Source organism: Nomascus leucogenys, chromosome X (genome assembly GCF_006542625.1).
Source record: "Nomascus leucogenys isolate Asia chromosome X, Asia_NLE_v1, whole genome shotgun sequence".
Lineage (NCBI taxonomy): Eukaryota > Metazoa > Chordata > Mammalia > Primates > Hylobatidae > Nomascus > Nomascus leucogenys.
In genome coordinates, this window is record NC_044406.1 from 100,804,384 (window position 1) to 100,821,478 (window position 17,095).

General features: G+C 38.1%; 2 pseudogenes; both read left to right on the forward strand.

The window, feature by feature from the left end:
• The first annotated feature begins 7,590 nt into the window (after positions 1 to 7,590).
• Positions 7,591 to 8,441, forward strand: LOC100590945 (annotated as a pseudogene).
• Positions 8,442 to 9,333: 892 nt separating this feature from the next.
• On the forward strand, positions 9,334 to 9,918 carry LOC100600138 (annotated as a pseudogene).
• The last annotated feature ends 7,177 nt before the right edge of the window (positions 9,919 to 17,095 follow it).

The window sequence follows — 17,095 nt, forward strand, 5'->3', positions numbered from 1 at the left end:
TGCTATATTAATTAAGGAAGTAATACATGTGATAAATTGTACAGAACTAAACACACACACACAAATGAGTACAAGTAAAACTGAGGAAATCTGAATAAGATAGGTGGATTGTATCAATGTCAATATATTGGTTGTGATTTTGTACAACAGTTTTGCAAGATCTTACCATTGAAGGGAACTGTATAAAGGTATGTGGGATATCTATATTCTTTTTTACAATTTCACATGAATCTATGATTATTTCAAAAGAAAATGTTTAGGAATAAAAATGGGCCACATTATATGAAGTCATTGCTTTTAATAGTAATTATCATACTAGCAAAATACTATTTTCAAGGGAATAATTATACTCATGTATTTGTATTCATTACCCATAGTTGATGATACCACCACTGATAACTAGATTCCATGTTTTTCCTAAGACATTACTCAAATATTTTTGAAATTAATAGAGGTGATCAAGGATTTCCATTCTTAACCTATCTGACAATCATTATTCTTTTAGATTGTAGGATATTCCCCAAAATAAAATAGATGATTGGAGATCATTTAGCTGATTCCTAGTACAGTGACTTTTGGGTCCATGCAACCCACACAGTCCATTCCCCCCAAAAGAATTCTTATGGGTCCACAGTCCTCACATTGGGAGTCCATTTTTTTCAAAAGTTTTAAAAATGTAAAATCATGTGTATTGAGATCAAAAATGGCAAGGGCATTATTTTGTCCTAAAATATGTATATATCTGCTAAAAGACATAATTGGAAATTATCGAAACAAAGAAGAAAACAACACACAGTATTTATTTTTGGTCTCTGAATCCGTTTTTACTATATTGGAAAAAATAAACAAGAATTATATTTCAAAATATCTTAAGACTTATCTTGGTATCTCATTCATAACCACACACATAAAAGGTGAGTTTCTGTTACTGAATGAATAAAAAATTGAATATATTTCTTTTTTCTTTTTTTGAGACAGTGTCTTGCTCTGTAGACCAGGCTGGAGTACAGTAGTGCCATCACTGCTAACTGCATCCTTGACCTTCCAGGCTCAAGCAATCCCCCGACTTCAGCTTTCCAAGTAGCTTGGACTACAGGAGCACACCTCCACAACTAGCTAATTTTTGTATTTTTGTAGAAACGGGGTTTCTCCATGTTACCCAGGCTGGCTCAAACTCCTGGGCTCAAGCTATCTGCCTACCTTAGCCTCCCAAAGTGCTAGAATAACACTCAGGAGGCTTCGTGTCCAGCCAATTGAACATATTTCAATTGACTTTATAAGACTAGGCAGTCTGATGAAAAAAATATTTTTTAAAAAAATTTCTGGGCCAGGCGCAGTGGCTCACGCCTGTAATCCCAGCACTTCGGGAGGCCGAGGCAGGTGGATCACGAGGTCAGGAGATCGAGACCATGGTGAAACCCCGTCTCTACTAAAAATAGTCCTAGCTACTCCGGAGGCTGAGGCAGGAGAATGGCATGAACCCGGGAGGCGGAGCTTGCAGTGAGCCAAGATCGCGCCACTGCACTCCAGCCTGGGCAACAGAGCAAGACTCCATCTCAAAAAAAAAAAAAAAAATTTCTGGAGGGCTTAGGAGCCTGGCTAGATTAAAGAAGTCTCATGAACAGCAAAAGTAGAAGGTAATGCTAGACAGTTAAGGACCTGGATTGTGTAGACACATTGAATACCTCATTGGAAAGGTTGACTTTTATGTGATAGACATTGGGGAGGCCCAACTAGTGAAGTCAAAATATAATGATTTTCTTTTAAGTAAAATAACTGATGTGTAGGAACTTCCTCATATGTGAATCCAATAGGAAAATGAATAAATCAGTGAAATTTCACACATTCTGCTTCTCCATTTGTGCCACTGGTCTTTAATAACATTATATAAATAAGGGACACATTCAGGGAGAATTTTAGTTCCTGAAAACAGCAACAGTTTGGTAGAGAAGCTTCCATCTGTCTTACATTGTGTATAGCCCAACCCCAGCCAAAGCCAGTGATGGATATTGACTGTAGTGATCATGGATTCTCATCTTTGGGAAAAATAATACTCAAGATTTTTAAAACAATAGTTATTTTTCAAATAAACTAAAGCATTTCTCAGCATTCATGCCTCTGTGTGTGTGTGTGTGTGTGTGTGTGTATACATATATGTATTTATACTTTTGGAAAATTAGGGAGCATAGAATGACACTAGGAGCCAGATTTTGAATGAGCAAAGGATCAAGGGAGAAACTAAAGAAATCCCTGGTACTTAAGTATTACCAAAAAATGATAATTCCATGATCACTGCTCATAATTGTGTTTTATAAGAAGATTCTGAGAAACAATAAGCCAGAGGACTCTTGTATATTAATTGACAAACACTGATAACACATGATTTTATAGAGAGAGACTTGAGAATGCAGAGAATATGTGACATCTTCAAATACACACGGTGACTTTTAACATTTCTAAAATCAGGATAGAAAGAATCAAGTCTTACTCTAACCCACCCAATTGATCACTAACACTTGCTCTGAAAATTACATGGTAAATGTAGTAATTTTTTTGCCACAAAATATAAAATTCCATTAGATACTGTTACTGAACAGAAGGATAGTTGATAGAAAAGTTCATAATGCATAATAATTACCAAGGATTCAATATAAAACTCTTTAGAATTCAGGATAAGGTAATTGATGTTCTTCAGGTATTAAGCATGGTCTATCAACATGATTTAAGATTGTGGCTGACTTTTGGGGATGAGGAAGTACCATGGTCTGAATGTTTGTGTCGCCGCCTAAATTAATATGTTAAAGTTCTAGCGTCCAAACTAAGTGTATTAGGAGGAGGAAACTTTGAGAGGTGATTAGGGCTCCATTCTCATAAATGGGATTAGTGCCCTAATAAAAGAAGCCTGAGAAAGCTCTGAGTGAGCTCCCTTATCCTTCTATCCTGTGAAGTTACCGTGAAAACATGGGCATCCATGAAACAGGAAGTAGGCCCTCACCAGGCACCAAATCTGCTAGCACCGTGATCTTGGATTTCCTAGCCTCCAGAATGGTGAGAAATAAATGTTTGTTGTTTATAAGCCACCCAGTTTATGATATTTTTGTTATGGCAGCCCTGATAGACTGAAAATAGAAAGTATTCTTTTCTCTTTATGTTTTATCTTCTTGGCATAACAAATTAAATCTTGTTGAAAGAAATTAAATCTGCCAAATTAAGTTGTACACAGTAGAAATTGTGGAAAACAAACTAATAAAAGGCTTATTGTTGGAGACTAAAAAACACCAACCTCAGTTATCACAAAAGGAATGATTAGTTTAATTCAATTAAAACTACAAGCAATTTAAGAATATCATGATGATCTGCAAAAGGACCATGTACCAGATATATCACCTTGTTTGCACTCTTTCCCCTGTCCTCACCTAGTACATTACCAAATCTTATCCATTCTTCCTATATATTGAATAAAGTATTTTTAAGACATATTTTTAATCCATCTATTTTTCTCATTCCACCAGGAAACAAGCCATAGTCATCTCTTTCTTGGACTGTGGTAATAGCCTCATAATTATTTTCCCCGCTTTCTCTTTTGCTCACCTCCAAGCAGTTCTTTCCAATTCAGTCAGAATTATCTTTAAAATGTGTAAATCTCAACATATAAGCATCTCGTTTAAAACCCTTCTATTGTTTCCCATCATGTTTAATGAGGAATGAAGAATTTTGGCTCTATGGCCAGCCCACTTGAGTTTGAATTCTATCTGTGCTATTTTACTAGTGACTGGGGGCAAGTCACTTAACTTCTCTGTTCCTCGCTTTTCTTATCTTGAAAATGAGAATAATACCCACCTTCCAGGGTTTTTGTGAGGATTGAATGTGATGATACAAGTAAAGCACTTAGAGGCCAGGTTTGGTGGCTCATGCTTCTAATCTCAGCACTTCGAGAGGCTGAAGTGGGATAATCCCTCGAGCCCAGGAGTCCAGGACCATCCTAGGCAACATAGTGAGACCCCATCTGTACTAAAAAAAAAAAAATTAAAAACCAAGTAAAGCACTTAGAACAATTTCTGACACTCTTATAATCTTATTACTCTAAACATGAAAACACCTACCAGTGATATAAGATCTTATATGGCTTGACAGTTGTCCACCTCTCAGAACTCATCTGTGCCCCTCTTCCCCTCACTGCACTGCAGTCACACTGGCCTTTTTGTTCTTTTTGCCCAAATTCACATAGCACATTCTCATCTCAGAAAATTTGCTCATACTCTTCTTTCTGCCTAAATAATCACTCCCCACACTTCACCTGCCTGGCTCCTAGTCATCTTACTGGCTTCATCTTGAAAGTTACTTCCCACAAATAGGCTTTTTCTGACCATCTAATCTAAAGTGGGTCATTGCACCTATTTCATTTCCTCCTTGAATATATTTACATTTTTATTTGCAAGCTTATGTGTTTAATGTCTGTCTCCTTTACTAGACTGTAGTATCAACTGAGGTAAAAAACAAAACAAAACAAAACATGTTTTTAATTGTATTCTTAGAACTTTGAAAATTATCTGATACAAGGCGCTTTCTCAATAAATGTTGGCTGAAATAGAAAGACATACTTAAAAGAAATAAATATACTACCGTTTATACAAGCCAGAGAGGGGGTATACTCCAGAAAAATAATCTAAAATGTACAAGTTAATTCTTTTGTTATCAGAATTGGTCAGATCCTAATTAAATATCAGAGCCATAACAAACAACTGTGGCATCTGAGGCAGGCAGCAACAAATTCAACCTAACTCTACAGAAAAATGTACTATGGGAAAAAAAAAAGTAGAGGACAAAAAAAGAAATCAAAGAAGCCCTAGAACATTAGCCTTTCTGCCCTTCACATAGGATGTCTGGCTTTTTCATCATTACTGGCTGCCACGAAGTCTGGCTTAGGGCCAGAGACAAGCTCACCACTGTGCTAGTGCAACTAGAGAATCCTGATTGAGGGAAAGGTGATGTTTCTTGAGGCAATAAACTTAGTATGTACATTTACTTTTTTAAAAAAGAGGTGATTTTTAAAGCAGTTTTAAGTTTACAGTAGGAAAAAAAAAACAGAAAGTACACAGTTCCTATACTTCCTTACTCTCTTGTCAGTTTTCCCTATTATTTACATTTTGCATTGGTATGGTCCATTTGTTACAATTGGTGGGCCAATATTGATTGTACATAGTTCCAGTGTGTGTATCAATGTTTATATTTTAAATTGTGGTAAAATATAGATAAAATTTATAATTTTAACCAGTTTTAAGTGTACAGTTCAGTGACATGAAGTACATTCACATAATTGTGCAGCCACTACTACCAACCATCTCCAGAATTTTTTCATCTTACAAAACTGAAACTCTGCACTCATTAAATAATAACTCCCTTTTCCTTGCAAACACCGTTCTACTTCTGTGTCTATGAATTTGACTACTTTAGGTTCCTCAAATAGGTAGATTCATACAATGCTTGTCTTTTGTGATTGTCTTATTTCACTTAGCATAATGTCTTCAAGGTTCATCTATGCTGTAACATGTATCAGAATTTCCTTTGTTTATGTAGCTGAATAATACTCCATTGTATGTAAATACCACATTTGTTTATACATTCATTCACTAATGGACATGTGGTTTGCTTCCACGTCTTGGCTGTTGTGAATAATGCTGCTGTGAACACATGCGTGTACAAATATCTGTTTGAGTCCTTGCTTTCAATTATTTTGGGTATATACCCAGAAGTGGAATTGCTGGATCATATGCTATTTCTATTTTTAATTTTTTGAGGAATAGTCATACTGTTTTCCATAGTGGCTGCATCATTTTACATTTCTAAGAGCAGCGCACAAGGGTTTAAATTTCTCCACATCCTTGCAATCCTCACTTATTATTTTCTGTTTTTAAAAACATATATATGAGATATATTTTATATATATGATATATATATATATATATATATATGCCATCCTAGTGGGTGTGAAGTGGTATCTCACTATGGTTTTGATTTGCATTTGCTTAGTGATTAGTGACGTTGAAAATCTTTTCATGTGTTTATTGGCTATTTGTATATTTGCTTTGGAGAAATGTCTATTCAAGTCCTTTGCTCATTTTAAAATCTGGTTGTTAGCATTTCTGTTTTTGAGATACAGGAGTTCTTAATATTTATTCTGGATATGAACCTCTTATCAGATATATGATTTACAAATACTTTCCCCAAGTGTGTTGGTTGACTTTTTGCTCTTTTGATAGTGTCATTCATGCACAAAAGTTTTAATTTGATATAATTCAATTTCTCTTTTTTTTTCTTCTGCTGCCTGTGCTTTTGGTGTCATGTCCAAGAAATCACTGTCAAATCCAATGTCATGAAGTTTTTCATCTATGTTTTCTTTAAGAATTTTATCGTTTTAGCTCCTATGTTTAGGTCTTTGATTCATTCTGAGTTAATTTTTTATATGATGTAAGGTAAGAGTCCAATTTCATTCTTTTGTGTAATTATACATATTTTAGAAAACATTTCTAGCCCTATGTACTTTAATGCCCTTAAGCAGCATGTTTTGTTTTTGTGTTTGTTTTTGTTTTGACACAAGGTATCATTCTGTTGCCCAGGCTGAAGTGTGTTGGTGCAATCACGGCTCACTGTAGCCTCAACCTCCCAAGTTCAAGTGATCCTCCCATCTCAGCCTTCGAGTAGCTGGGACCATAGGTGCCCGACACCACACCCCAAGCCTGGCTAATTTTTTGTATTTTTAAAGGAGACAGGGTTTCGGCATGTTGCCCAGGCTGGTCTAGAAACCCTAGGCTCAGGCGATGCGTCTGCCTTGGCCTCCCAAACTGCTGGGATGACAGACTTAAGCAACTTTTTGATAACCCTGCCTAAGTTACAGCTCTGCAACTGAGATTTATTTCCAAACAACCTAACTTTGAAAATGAAGAGAGCCATGAGCAAACACAAATGATATGTAGTTTGATAGGTGGTAACTTGAAGGAAAAGTTCTAACAATTGGAGTTTTCGAAAGCAGAAGAGAGAGTTTTGGCATTAATTTGTAATTTGATTTTACAAGGCTTTTTTTCCATTTAGTTTTCCTTTTTTATTTTCTTGAAATTATTTTTCCTTTCAGAAATAAGTTTGCCAGGAAACCACCTCCCCTCCCACCACGCCAGGCAGGCCACAGCCATCTTTTTTTAAATCTCCCTGATTTTCCCTCACACCCCCAAACAGGAACTCCCCAGGGTGGCCTTCAGAAGCCTGGAGTTTCTTTCTGTCTGGCAAGACACCCTGGTGGCGGTGAAGTTCCCTCTGCCACGAAAGAGGTTTCTGATTGTGGGACACATTCTGGTTTTTGTTTTCTTCCAGTCTTCTAATTTAAAAAGACATTCTTGGGTGACAGGCACAGTGCAGAAGCGTGAGCTATCAAAAGAACCTGGTGAGGTCTCACAAGGCCCAGCAAACTTGGTTACATTCCTCAGCACTAGTGACTTGCTTGTGGAAGTCTGTAAGTTGTTTGTATGTCACGGTGACAGCTCCCATGGTTGTCTCCTTAGGCAAACCCTTTATGGAATTCTCTAACCACTGACACTGTTCTTAGATTGCCTTGCAATGATATTTAGCCATACCAATTCCACTGTGGAAAACAGACAGACTCATAGGTGCCAAAAAGTCATACGGCAAATACGACCAATTTTATGCGAGACACTAAATAAGCACCGAGCTCATAATCAGATTGCAAAGCATTGTTGCAGGTGCCTGCGCTTTGCTGTCCGCTGTGTAGGCAAAGGATCTGCCGTGCTGCTGTAACCACTAGAATGATGTACGTGGCACACATTCACACAGATTCACCATCTGTGTGAATGTGTGCCATGTACATCAGCATTCTTGTTTCCTATACCTTGGCATTATCCTCGTAGATGAGTATGGAATGGAAGAAGGCTGTGGGCAGGGACCACTAGACATGTCCAGGCGCTGTGCATCCCCACCTTTCAGCTCCTAGAACAGCAGAATGGTCTCCAGAATCACTCCGACACTGTAGACCTGTTCAGGCTATCCACCAGGTTTATTCAGTGTAGCCCTGTCACCTTGCTGAGAAGTCAAGTAGTCATCCCTATCTTACAGTGGGCCATTGCTTCTACTAATGTGGACCACTGGGATGCCAATTGTAACGTCATGAGGCTCCTATAAGAGCTCATTGTTGCAGGGGTAGCCAATGATCATGAAGACTTTGATTTACGGAAAGAACCAATGGAGAGGAGATTAACCAGCTTGGATAGCAGTTTGTCAGCCGGTTGCCTCACACATGCTGCTTTTGTCTCCCCACCCCATACTCACATGGGGCCGAAGTGTTCTGGGAGATCATGCAGGTGGACAGACTGACGTTTTGGTGATGGTTATAGAATTCCTTAAAAGGCTTTTTAAAAAGCATTCAATTGGACTGACAACAATAAGGCTTTCGCTATACAGGAAAAAAAAACATATATTATATATAAATTATATATATTATATATAATACATATATATGTATTATATATTGTATATATAATATATAATATATGTTTTTATATAATATATATGTTTTTTATATATGTATTATATATTGTATATATATAATATATAATATATACAATTTATATATAATACTATATATTATATATTATATATATACATTATATATATTATATTATATATATACAATTATATATACATATTTTGTTTGTTTGTTTTTCGTTTTTTTAAGATGGAGTTTTGCTCTGTTGCCCAGGCTGGAGTGCAATGGCATGATCTTGGCTCACCGCAACCTCCACCTCCCAGGTTCAAGTGATTCTCCTGCCTCAACCTCCCGAGTAGCTGGGATTACAGGCATGTGCCACCACGCCTGGCTAATTTTGTATTTTCAGTAGAGACGGGGTTTCTCCATGTTGGTCAGGCTGGTATCGAACTCCTGACCTCAGGTGATCCACCCGCCTCAGTCTCCCAAAGTACTAGGTTACAGGCATAAGCCACTGTGCCCAGCCGAAAAAATATATATATGTTAAATGTGGCTGGGCTGCACTTTGTGGAGCGCGGGAGTGGCTGCGCAGGTGCCAGCCGCCAACCGTCTCAGAATGCGTTCGTTGCCTGAGCCTGGATGCCAGGGTACCTGCGGCGCGGCACTCGGGGCTTTCGAGGAGACTCGCAAGCACAGACGCCACATACTATATCCCCCACAACACGGTCGCCATTTTTGGTCGCCATTTTGGTCTCCCTTTTTGGTCGCCATTCTGTTGGCACTAAGGTGCTGTGGTCGGTAGAAGCTTAAGTGAGAGCATCGCGGGTAGTGCGGTTGCAGCCATGTCATTGTTACCGCTGCGGGTGGTGGTGGTGTGCTGGAGTAACCAGAACCAGAGCATGGAGACACACAGCATCCTCAGCAAACGAGGATTCAGTGTCCAGTCCTTTGGAATAGCACGTCATGTGAAGCTTCCAGGACCAGCACCTAACAAGCCAAATATTTATGATTTCGAAACCACATATGATGAAATGTACAATGATCTTATCACGAAAGACAAAGAATTCTATACACAGAATGGCGTTCTGTGTATGTTAGACAGAAATAAGAGAATCAAGCTCCGGCCAGAAAGGTTCCAGGATTGCAAAGATGTGTTTGATCTGATTATCACTTGTGAAGAGAGAATTTATGACCAAGTGGTGGAAGATCTAAATTCCAGAGAACAGGATACCTGCCAACCAGTGCATGTGTTGAACATGGACATCCAGGACAACCAGGAAGATGCCATCATAGGGGCGTTTCTCATCTGCGAGCTCTGCCAGTGTATCCAGCGCTCAGAGGATATGGAGAATGAGATTGATCAGCTGCTGCAGAAGTTGGAGAAGAAGAGCGACCAGGCCTTCCTGCACACGGTCTGCTTCTACTAATGGTCCTGGCCTGGAGCCCGCTGCTGTCACTGCCGCTTGCTGCTGCTGCCACTACCACCATGGCCAGCTTCGCCACTGCTGCTGTCGCGGCTGCCCCCCTTGCCACTGCAGCCCTCCAGAAGCCATCGTGTTGAACTTACCTTTGGTAACACTTTTTACTTCCTAATATTTGTTAATAATTTTAGGTATTTGGTTGATGATTCTTTACCCAAAGGAATTGTACTTGGAAAATGAGAGGAGATACATAAATTCCAAGTTTCTTTTATCCCACATTTACTTATGAGTAGCATATTAATGATAAATTGTTGTTGTTGTTGCTTTCCTTTAACCAAGGAGTTTGAGAAGAGCTGCCAAACCTTCACGCACAGGCCTCCTCACCCAATTTTTGAGTTGTTTGCTGTCTTTTTTTTTTTTGGAGACACAATCTCACTTTGTCACCCAGGCTGGAGTGCAGTGTCAAAAACTCAGCCACTGCGGCCTCGACCTCTGGGCCTCCAGGGATCTTCCCATCTCAACCCCGAAAGTAGCTGGGACTACAGGTGCACACCGCCATGCTAAGCTAATTTGTTGCATTTTTGGGATAGAGACAGGTCCTGAACTCTTGGCCTCAAGTGATCCTTCCACCTCAGCCTCCCAAAGTGGTGGGATTACAGGCGTGAGCCATCATGCCTGGTCTGCTTTCTTATAGTTGTGTTTTAAGAGGTCTTTATATATTTTGGATAACAGTCCTTTATCAGATATGTGTTCTGCAAATATTTTCAACCAGGCTGTCACTTATATTTTCATTTCCTTGATAAAGTCTATAGCAGAGAAGAAGTTTTTAATTTTAATACAGTCAAAATTTCCAATTGTTTCACTTGTGTCTTGCTTTTGGTGTTGTATCTAAAAGCCACTGCCAAACCAAGGTCATCTAGACGTTCTTATATGTTAACTAGAATACCATTCTTAATAAACTTTGTATTTTTGTATGTGATTTATACTTTCTATTATTTTCTAAAGGAAATGCCTTGGTACTTATTCTGGAGATTGAATTGAGAGTGTATGTGAGTTGTTGCCTTATGGAATACATTACTTTGAAATTCAGTTATATATAAAGGCATGACATATGGGTAAAATATAACTACAAATATATTTGTAGGTCTATAATGACATATATCTGCACCTGTTTATAGCACAATAGACATATAGTTTTACAAGGTGATCAAATATTTTAGAAACAATTATCAATAAAAACTTTAAAATTATCCGTCCTATTCCAAGATATATAGGTCCAGCATATTCATAACACTTATATAGAGACACAGAATATGAAATAAGCATATAAGGTAGCTATAAAACAGTTGCTGGAATTATGTCAAAGAAGCAAAGTTATTAAATACATCTTAGTTTTATTGCTTTCACTTTTATCCAAACTAAAATTTGTTGACACCGTTGGCTTAGTAGGAAAAAATAATCTTTTGGGTGTGACTGTGACTGTGATGGTTAATACTGAGAGTCAACTTGATTGGATTCAAGGATACAAAATATTCATCCTGGGTGTGTTTGTGAGCGTGTTGCCAAAGGAGATTAACATTTGAGTCAGTGAGCTGGGAAAGGCAGACCCACTCTTAATCTGAGTGGGCACAATCTCATCAGCTGCCAGCATGGCTAGAATATTAGCAGACAGGAAAATGTGAAAAGAGAGACTGGCCTAGCCCCCCAGCCTACATCTCTCTCCCATGCTGGATGCTTCCTGTCCTCCAACATTGGGCTCCAAGCTCTTCAGTTTTGGAACTCGGATTGGCTCTCCTTGCTCCTCAGCCTGCAGACGTCCTATTTTGAGACCTCGTGATCATGTGAGTTAATACTTAATAAGCTCCCACATATATACATATTCCATTCTTTCTGTTCCTCTAGAGAATCCTAATACAGAGACTAAAGTGTCTTTGGCAAATGTCGCTGCATTGATTGCCTGAATTGGTACATGTTACATAACAGATTTTCAGAATCTATGTTGCTATTTGGAAGACTGGACTAATATTCTTTCTCATTCCAATATGTATTAGGCATGTTTAAAAAAAATTATTTGATTAGACAGGGACAGTATTCTACCCTAGGTATAAACTGTGTTCTACTAGAATTTCCAAACCAACTTTAAAAATACCATTTGTGTGTCTCTTTCTGGCAGCCCTTTATATCTGAAAATAAGGGGTAAGCCAGATATAAACTGACTACAGATCAATTGCTACTTTAGTAGTCTACATTGATGCTACATTTTTGTCTTATAAATCTCTAAAATTTCTTTTTTTTTGTTGTATTGATTAACCTTTTTTATTATACTTTAAGTTCTAGGATACATGTGCACAAAGTGCAGGTTTGTTACATATGTATACATGTGCCATGTTGGTGTGCTACACCCATTAACTCGTCATTTACATTAGATATATCTCCTAATGCTATGCCTCCCCTCTTCCCCCACCCCACAACAGGCCCCGGTGTGTGATGTTCCCCTTCCTGTGTCCAAGTGTTCTCATTGTTCAATTCCCACCTATGAGTGAGAACATGTGGTGTTTGGTTTTTTGTCCTTGCAATAGTTTGCTGAGAATGATGGTTTCCAGCTTCATCCATGTCCCTACAAAGGACATGAACTCATCATTTTTATGGCTGTATAGTATTCCATGGTGTATATGTGCCACATTTTCTTAATCCAGTCTATCATTGATGGACATTTGGGTTGGTTCCAAGTCTTTGCTATTGCGAATAGTGTGGCAATAAACATACGTGTACATGTGTCTTTATAGCAGCATGATTTATAATCCTTTGGGTATATACCCAGTAATGGGATGGCTGGGTCAAATGGTATTTCTAGTTCTAGATCCTTGAGGAGTTGCCATACTGTCTTCCACAATGGTTGAACTAGTTTACAGTCCCACCAACAGTGTAAAAGTGTTCCTATTTCTCCACATCCTCTCCAGCACCTGTTGTTTCCTGACTTTTTAATGATGGCCATTCTAACTGGTGTGAGATGGTATCTCATTGTGGTTTTGATTTGCATTTCTCTGATGGCCAGTGATGAGCATTTTTTCATGTGTCATTTGGCTGCATGAATGTCTTCTTTTGAGAAGTGTCTGTTCATATCCTTTGCCCACTTTGTGATGGGGTTGTTTTTTTGTTGTAAATTTGTTTGAGTTCTTTGTAGATTCTGGATATTAGTCCTTTGTCAGATGAGTAGATAGCAAAAATTTTCTCCCATTCTGTAGGTTGCCTGTTCACTCTGATGGCAGTTTCTTTTGCTGTGCAGAAGCTCCTTAGTTTAATTAGGTCCCATTTGTCAATTTTGGCTTTTGTTGCCATTGCTTTTGGTATTTTAGGCATGAAGTCCTTGCCCATGCTTATGTCCTGAATGGTATTGCCTAGGTTTTCTTCTAGGGTTTTTATGGTTTTAGGTCTAACATGTAAGTCTTTAATCCATCTTGAATTAATATTTGTATAAGGTGTAAAGAAGGGATCCAGTTTCAGCTTTCTACATATGGCTAGCCAGTTTTCCCAGCACCATTTATTAAATAGGGAATTCTTTCCCCATTTCTTGTTTTTGTCAAAGATCAGATGGTTGTAGATGTGTGGTATTATTTCTGAGGGCTCTGCTCTGTTCAATTGGTCTATATCTCTGTTTTGGTACCAGTACCATGCTGCTTTGGTTACTGTAGTGTAGCCTGGTAGTATAGTTTGAAGTCAAGTAGCATGATGCCTCCAGCTTTGTTCTTTTGGCTTAGGATTGTCTTGGAAATGCGGGCTCTTTTTTGGTTCCATATGAACTTTAAAGTATTTTTTTCCAATTCTGTGAAGAAAGTCATTGGTAGCTTTATGGGGATGGCATGGAATCTATACATTACCTTGGGCAGTATGGCCTTCCTATCCATGAGCATGGAATGTTCTTCCGTTTGTTTGTGTTCTTTTATTTCGTTGAGCAGTGGTTTGTGGTTCTCCTTGAAGAGGTCCTTCACATCCCTTGTAAGTTGGATTCCTAGGTATTTTATTCTCTTTGAAGCAATTGTGAATGGGAGTTCACTCATGATTTGGCTCTCTGTTTGTTATTGGTGTATAAGAATGCCTATGATTTTTGCACATTGATTTTGTATCCACTGCTCAGCAAATGTGAAAGAACAGAAATTATAACAAGCTGTCTCTCAGACCACAGTGCAATCAAACTAGAACTCAGGATTAAGAAACTCACTCAAAAACTGCTCAACTACATGGAAACTGAGCAACCTGCTCCTGAATGAATACTGGGTACATAACGAAATGAAGGCAGAAATAAAGATGTTCTTTGAAACCAACGATAACAAAGACACAACATACCAGAATCTCTGGGACACATTTAAAGCAGTGTGTAGAGGGAAATTTATAGCACTAAATGCCCACAAGAGAAAGCAGGAAAGATCTAAAATTGACACCCTAACATCACAATTAAAAGAACTAGAGAAGCAAGAGCAAACACATTCAAAAGCTAGCAGAAGGCAAGAAATAACTAAGATCAGAGAGGAAATGAAGGAGATAGAGACAGAAAAATTCCTTCAAAAAATCAGTGAATCCAGGAGCTGGTTTTTTGAAAAGATCAACAAAACTGATAGACCACTAGCAAGACTAATAAAGAAGAAAAGAGAGAAGAATCAAATAGACGCAATAAAAAATGATAAAGGGGTATCACCACCAATCCCACAGAAATTCAAACTACCATCAGAGAATACTATAAACACCTCTATGCAAATAAACTTGAAAATCTAGAAGAAATGGATAAATTCCTGGACACATACACCCTCCAAAGACTAAACCAGGAAGAATTTGAATCCCTGAATAGACCAAAAACAGGCTCTGAAATTGAGGCAATAATTAATAGCCTACCAACCAAAAAAAGTCCAGGACCAGACGAATTCACAGCCAAATTCTACAAGAGGTACAAGGAGGAGCTGGTACCATTCCTTCTGAAACTGTGCCAATCAATAGAAAAAGAGGGACTCCTCCCTAACTCATTTTATGAGGCCAGCATCATCCTGATACCAAAGCCTGGCAGAGACATAACAAAAAAAAGAGAATTTTAGACCAATATCCCTGATGAACATCGATGCAAAAATCCTCAATAAAATGCTGGCAAACTGAATCCAGCAGCACATCAAAAAGCTTATCCACCATGATCAAGTGGGCTTCATCCCTGGGATGCAAGGCTGGTTCAACATACACAAATCAATAAACGTAATCCAGCATATAAACAGAACCAAGGACAAAAAACACATGATTATCTCAATAGATGCAGAAAAGGCCTTTGAGAAAATTCAACAACCCTTCATGCTAAAAACTCTCAATAAATTAGGTATTGATGGGACGTATCTCAAAATAATAAGAGCTATTTATGACAAACCCACAGCCAATATCATACTGAATGTGCAAAAACTGGAAGCATTCCCTTTGAAAACTGGCACAAGACAGGGATGCCCTCTCTCACCACTCCTATTCAACATAGTGTTGGAAGTTCTGGCCAGGGCAATCAGGCAGGAGAAAGAAATAAAGGATATTCAATTAGGAAAAGAGGAAGTCAAATTGTCCCTGTTTGCAGATGACATGATTGTATATTTAGAAAACCCATTGTCTCAGCCCAAAATCTCCTTAAGCAGATAAGCAACTTCAGCAAAGTTTCAAATTTCTTAATTGAAAAATGATTTATATTTATATTTCTGCCTAAGGTGCCTTTCCCCCTGTCTAATTTTTGTTAAACTTGACAAACTGTCCCCTTCTCAAGATCTAGTTCTAATGTCGCTTCTGTGATGGCTTCCTTGAAAACTGCAACCTAAATATCACCCTCTCTCTGGGATGTCATAGGACTTTGATTTTGCATGATTTCTTCACTTTTGGCAGTGTATTCTAGTTGGTTATATCCTCATGTACTTTCTTGCTTGGCTTTGAGCTCCTGAAAGGCCAGGGCTATGTCTCATACCTAGACAAGAGCCAGCCCATTGGAGGAGCATAATAAATATTTATTGCATAAAATAATGAATTACAGCAGTTAGAACATTAATAATCAAATATATGTAGTATTGTGAGCTGTTGAGGAGACTATTGGAAGGTTTGTCTCTGGATGAACTCAACCAGCCAGAACATAGCCCTTAATTATGTGAAAAATACTTTCAAGTTCCTAAAAGGTAATTACAAAGCCCTGGGCTTTGAGGCCTGTAATTACAATTCCAATATTTACAATTCCAATTATAGTAGCCTTTCTTCAATATTTTATTTACTTTTAACCAGCAGAAAATTCTTGTTTATTTATCTAGTCTCCCTTGTCATAGAAGAGGAAAAAAAATCAGAAATCTGGAGACTTGAAGACAAATTCTCATCAGTAACAGTAACATTCTAAAAGTGGAAGAAGGTAAGAAGGTCTGGTGTGGTGGCTCATACTTGAAATTCCAACACATTGGGAGACCAAGGTTGGAGGATTGCTTGAGTCCAAGAGTTCAGAACCAGCCTGGGCAACATAGGGAGATACCATCTTTACAAAAAATAAAAATTAGCCAGGCTCGGTGGCTTGTGCCCGTAGTCACAGCTTCTCAGGAGACTGAGAAGGGAAGATCATTGAGCCCAAGGAGGTTGAGGCTACAGTGAGCTATGGTTGCACCACTGCACTTCAGCCTGTGTGACAGGAGAAGACTCCATCTAAATAAATAAATAAATAAATAATGGGAGAAAAGAAAAAACAAAAACCCGTCTTCAAACTGGATTATGACACTCTTGAATGTTGGATATTTATAATTATTAACCCACGTTAAGGCAATTTATGTTCAATGTCATTTATTTGGGAAGGCAGGGAAGCATACAGATTTTAGGTATATAAAAGATTTTAGATAGATTAACCATAAAAAGTTACATTTTTAAAATAGTGTTGGTGTTTTAATGATAAGTTGCCTTGAAAATGTACTTCATGTGGAAAATTTCATTCTTAAAAGATATTGGATATCATTATATTATTCAGCTCTTGTTATATCCAGGCCATAAGATCCTATTTAAAAGAGAAAACACGTATGTTACCTTCCTAAGGATATAGGGAGAAAGAGGAGTAGGCTATCAACTTATTGCCACAAGTCAAGGCAGAAAAGTGTTCTGCCAAAGAATGTGGTATGAGAAATTAAACCACTGACAATGCCTCTCATGA